Here is a 6,368-nt window from a genome sequence, read left to right on the forward strand (position 1 = left end):
TCCTTGATTTTCTAATAAAGATTTTACTTTTTTGGTTGTTAAAATATATTTTATCCTACAACTGTTTGTTAATTGTCATGTAAATGTTTTTGTTATTAAAAGATTTGTTGCATTTGGAATCATGCCATATCCTTTGGAATTTACTACCATTTTTATGTATTTATAGAAGGTTTCTAAAGGGATTAAGAAATTTGGAGTCATGTAGATTATTTCTGGATGGTTGCAGTTCATATCAACTTCGATGGATTCTATGGTTGCTTTGGTCATATTTTTAATTTGTCTTATGTCTACTAAACTTACTAAAACTTTTAATCCTTTTCTGTGTATTCATATTACTCCTAACATTATTAAACCTAGATGGATTAATGTATAGCCTGATGAAATTATTTTATTATATGATTCTTCTGTGATTAAATCTAATATTATCTGTTTATCATAAATTTGTGCACATATTTCCATTTCATCATGATGTTCATATAATTTTGTTTTTAATTCGAATATTCCAAATTTATATAGTTCTTCTCCAAGAATTAATTTAATATTTATATTTCTTGCTTTATCTTGTTGTTCTTCAATTGTATATGTTATTTCTTTTCTTTTATGATGTTTATTAATTTGGTTGATATATCTCATATGATTTAAGAAAGAGAATCTTCTAATATTATCAATATTTTTTACTATAGTTTTATGTTCTGATTTTTCTGGATTTTCCTTAGACATATTTTGCTTCAATTTTATCAAATTTTTGTGATAATTTTATTTTCCAATTTTTAACATTTCTTTTTCTTCTTTTGATTCGGTTTTTATAATTCTTATTTTTTTCTGTTAAATAATCTTCTACTTCATTAAGCCATTGTTTGATATGTTATTTTGTCTTTTAAATTATGTTGATTGAATTCTTATAAAGGAAAATATCTTATTTTTATTAATTCTATTTTATAAAATTCCATTATTTCAAGTAAATGTTTAATTTTTGGGAATTTTAATTTATATTCTGGTGGTTTTAATAATTCTTCTTTTGTCCAAATTTTAAAAAGTGTTACTGTCTTTCTGATTTTTTTTTATTTGTTCCTAGTTGAATAATTTTTACTTGGTTACATAATATGTCTATTTCAATTTTATGATTTCCTTTTTCTTTTATACTTTTTTTTACATAGTCTAGATTAGATATGATGGCTTCTAGTTTTAATAATTGTGTTCCTAGATTATTTAATTTTTTAATGATTAAGTCCATTTTTGCATCATTTAAATTATTTTCTGTTAATATTATTTCTAAGATTTGTGTTGTTGATTTTGATACTTTTATTATTATTGATATTAATTTATTTTTTCTTAATATTTATCATTTTACTGATTTTAGACTATTAGATTTAGCTGTGATTATAGTTTATATTATTTCTACTATTCGGATTCATTTATTTATTTGTTATTTATTATTGGATTACTTATTTGTTTTGTGATATTATTTAATTTCTTTGATTAATAAATTATATACTATTTTGGACTCTTAATAATGATTTTAATGTCTTTTTTATGTTAGATTTATACTTTTGTTTATAGTTATATTAATATATTACTTGCATTATTGTCTTTATTATTTAGTTATAATTTTGCATTATTGCTTTTTTATTTTTTTTTATTATTATTATTTTTAATTAAGTTAATTAATTATTTTGTTTTCTTTTAAATAGTACTATTTTGCTGAAATAAAATTTACTACTACTTTTGCAGAATTTAAATTTAGTTATTACTATATTGCAGAATTTTAATTTGCTGGAATAAAATTTAATTACTACTTTGCAGAATTTAAATTTACTGAAATAAAATCTATTTACTACTTTGCAGAAATAAAATTTCAATAAGTAAAAGCGGGAGAGTTCTTGTGATCAAACAATATCCATAATATGTAATATGACAGAAGATTTAACTCAATTAAATAACTTTAATTGATCCATATTATTGAAAGTAATTTTTTTTAGTTCGTAAGTTTCACTTATGTTGATATAAGTACAGTTCAAGCTGTTTTAGGGACCAAGCATCATGAGTATCCTTAATATGTGAGAGTTAATCTTTCTAATTTTCAGAGTTAAGACTTACCTCCACACTCTTTTTCCCCTAACAGATCCCTGTCCTTCGGCGGGTACTGTTTGGTGCTCTCTAGTTCATCTTAAATCCTTATACCAATTAGATCAACTCTTTTACATATTTTAGATCATTTTAAGTTCCAATTTTTCAAATTTTTTCTTTGATTTTTGGTTTAAGATTATGGATCAATAAAAAGTCATAAAACCAAGATAAAACTTACTATCTACATGTTGGGGACCATGTTGAGGGTTTACCCCTGCATAATGAAAGTTACCTTGTTCTAAAGGAAAGAAACCGTAGCTTTCATACCAATAGAGTTTTGGGATGCCTTTCAACTTACTTAGGGCTTACTCCGTCATGGGAGATGAAAGCTCTAAGGCCCTAAGTGAAGTAAAGGTTATGAACGGAAGCTTAGAGAGAAAGAGATGTATTTGCAAGAACAAGAGAAGGATTTTAGCACAAAGCTTATGATTGGTATTCCAAATTATTTATGCTTTCTTACAAACACTAAGGGGTCTTATATAGGCTCCAAGGGACTCAAAACCACTAACAAAACCATGAGCTAAAACCACTAAATCCCAAGGTTTTACAATAGTACAATGATAAGACTCTATCTTGTGGAGTATAAGATACTCCACTATCTATAGTGCAGCTACATTGGAGCTACAGTTACAGACCTATGATCAACCAAATTAATAAACATCATAAAAGAAAAGAAATAACACATGCAAGAGAATATCGTTTTGGAGATTATTCCAGATTAAGCATTCCCTTGGTGGACATGAAAAAGACAATAGAATAGAATAAACTATCATATCCTGCTATTATCCTTTGTTTAGTGTGTCAATAGAATATGATAGTCACATTCTATTAGCCACTTTATCCTACTAGCCATATGATAATTAATCCTATGGGAGGGAGTCAGGATAGAAACAGATAGGATATGATAAAAAATTAAATTTACTTTTTTGCCCTATTATTTGATTTCTCTCTCTCATCTAGTGTTTCATTGTATTTTTTTCTTTTGATCATTTAAACACAATGCTTGGGACAAAAAAACTTTTCAACAGCTAAATATGACACTAATTTTACTATTTTAAGTAAGGTTTTTCGTATTCGGAGTGGTTAAAGGGTTTCTCCGTCAATCTCATGCTTGCCTAGGTTATTTTTCTTCTAAATCTCTTTTTTAATCATGTCTTATTTTTAGTTTCTCTAGTCGGATGATTTTTTTCAAATTGACTTTGATTTGATCTATTTATTTTCCATTAAGGCCTTGTTTGGATTGGCTTTTGGAAAACCCGTAGATGTTTTTATAAGTTAAACTGCGGGGTTCCAAAATGTTGTTTGTATTTGGATTTTATAGAAAAAGCGGAAGGCGTAAAAAGCAGCAAACTCAAAAATAGTCATGACCGACACATGAAAAAGCTAGGGCCTTATTTTTCTACTTTACTACATAAAAGTAATCAAGCGTAGAAATACATAGTAAGCTAGCTTAATCTGAGAAAGCACTTCTACTAAACTAGCACTTTTTGATAAATCGATCCAAGGAAGGCCTAATGAGTTTGTTACTCTAGCTTATGCCATATCAATGACTTTGTGTATGATTTTTCTCTATAGGTTTGAACTATAATTTTTGTAAGTTTGTGATATTGAATCTATATATTTGTGGACATTATTTATAGGTTATTTATTTTTTAAAAATTTAAGATAAAATAAAAAGAATGTACTTATAAATAAATCATTAAGGGGAAAAAATTAAAAAAATGTATATTTAAAAGAAATATATACAACTATATTATAAAGGGTAATTTGGTCTATTTTCATACCATTCATATCATATTCTGTCATTATTAGATCCACTTCAAACATAAAATAGGCTAAGAAAATGATATTTAATGATTTTACCCGGCACGCATCAAACATATGATCACTACAAGAAAATAGGGGCATTAGAGACGGAATTTTTCCAACGGAATTTTTCCGTTGGTGAAAGTCAATATCACCAACCGATTTTTATGACGTGAATTCAGCGGAAAGATTTTAGATAGCTTAGAGCGTATTAGTAACGAAAATTCATAGTTATCACCAGCGGAATATTCCGTTGGTGATAGTTTCCATCGGAAATTCTATTGGAAAAACTTAGAGACGAAATTTTTAGAGCATCACCAGCGGAATTCGATACTATCACCAGCGGAGTATGTTGTACTATCACTAACGGAATTTTGTACTATCAACGAACGGAATTCTATACTATTACTAATGAAATTTTATTATCACTAGCAGATTTTGTATTATCACCAACGGAATTTCGTGACTATCACCAAAAGAAATTTTGTACTATTACCAATGGAATTTGATACTTATCACCAGCGAAATTTTTGTATTATCACGACGGAATTTTATTATCACTCCCAACGGAATTTTTGTATTATCACCAACATTTTTATTATCACTCAACGGAATTTCTGAGTATCAACGAATTCGATACTATCACGCATCGGAATTTTATACTATCACCAAAGCGAATTTTTATATTTTCACCAATGAATTCGATACCATCACCAACGGAATTGTTTTTATCTTTTTATTATCACCAACGGAATCGATAGTATCACCAACGGATTTTGTATTATTATCAACGGAATTAGTATTTAGTATTTAGTGTTATTATTTTGAAATTTTCTTATAGGTTTCTTTTTGTTCAATCAAAATGTGTGAATATATTTACATAGATTTTATATTTTGAAATTTTCTTATAAGAAAAGGTCTCTTTTAAATTTTTTTAACATTAATATATTATCATTCCCTTTTTCTAATATCTCCAATACTATTAATAATTATAATGTCATAAAGTGAATAAACCACGAGTATACATTACTCGAGAAAAATTAAAAAAAAAATATTAATTACAAGAAAAGGAGTACTGTTTAATAGTATTGAGAGTGTCTCATAATAAACTAACAACAGAGGGTGTTATTTGCAAAAATCCCTCAATAAAACCCTCGTGTTTTTGGGAACAAGTACCAAACCGCCAAATGCCCCACAACGAATTCAAAGAGAGCTTGAGGCCCTGCTCCTCCTCCGCCATCTCCGATCCAAACCCTAATCTTCGAAAGCCCCCAAATCCTCCATCTCCCATCAGCTCTTACGCCTTGATCTGCCGGATGGCCTCTATCAACTCCCGCGCCAACCCATCAGAGAATCCCCAGCTGAAGACAAGCATGGCGAACCCACATTTGCCCCGCTTCGTCCCCAGCGCGATTCCCGCTCCTTCAGTTTGGATGCTAGAGGACCATACGAGCCTCTTGTTCTCTCTTCTTCGGGTGAATTCCCTCTTGTTTAGGTTTGATTGTCTTCTCTTTTCTCTTTTCTTTGTGTCTTTGATTTGCTTGTGAGAAATCTTGAAATCTAGGGTTTGGAGTGGAGAAGAGAGAACAGATGAATTCTTTTGTTGATGGACTATGACAGATTTAATGAAATCTAACATGGACTTCGAATGGTGACAAGATTCTGCTTTTCAGTTACTTCTAACCTGGCTTGTTTTTGGATTCGGTTCTTGGTGTAGGTTTGATCTCATACCTTATTGTTTTTGGATTCTCATAAATTTGATTTCTAACTATTAGCTTATTTTTGGACTAAATTCTTGTTGTCTTAGGTTTGATTTCTAACCTTTATTTGCTTGTCTTTAGATTTCTAACACTTATTGGCTTGTTTTTGGATTCTGTTCTTGTTTTCCTAAATTAGATTTCTTATACTTGTTGTGATACAATTGGGCGATTAGCTTGTTGTTCTTGGAAGAACAGCATAAAATGTAGGTATTCATGCACATTAATATTAACTTGGAGCTCATTCACAGGCATTAAATTTGAAGGTATTAGTTCTTCTTCTCATCTCTTATTTGAATGGAAAAAAAAAAGATCCAAGCTTAATGAAATCAAGGCTTGCTTCCAGAGATAATGAAATCAGATATCTGTTTAATACCTTTGACTTCTATTGCTTATATGATCATGCTCATATGAAAAACTCGAACAAAAGGTATTAGCTTTTTGCTATCTGTAAAATAAAATGTTGATATTATGATCCCACAATGCCATGTTTTGTAAGAAAAAGAAATTGGTGGTCTTGTTTCAATGCTTACTTGCAGAGGTAATGGACATGGATCTCTGTTTATTATCCTTTTCTTCTGTTGTTTGTATGATCATCTGGAAAATTGGAGCTCATTTTGAATCAGAGGCATTGATTTTGAAGGTATTGTTCATCTTATCTCTTCGAAATAAATAATA

This window comes from Dioscorea cayenensis, chromosome 6, assembly GCF_009730915.1.
Source record: "Dioscorea cayenensis subsp. rotundata cultivar TDr96_F1 chromosome 6, TDr96_F1_v2_PseudoChromosome.rev07_lg8_w22 25.fasta, whole genome shotgun sequence".
NCBI classification, from domain to species: Eukaryota; Viridiplantae; Streptophyta; class Magnoliopsida; order Dioscoreales; family Dioscoreaceae; genus Dioscorea; species Dioscorea cayenensis.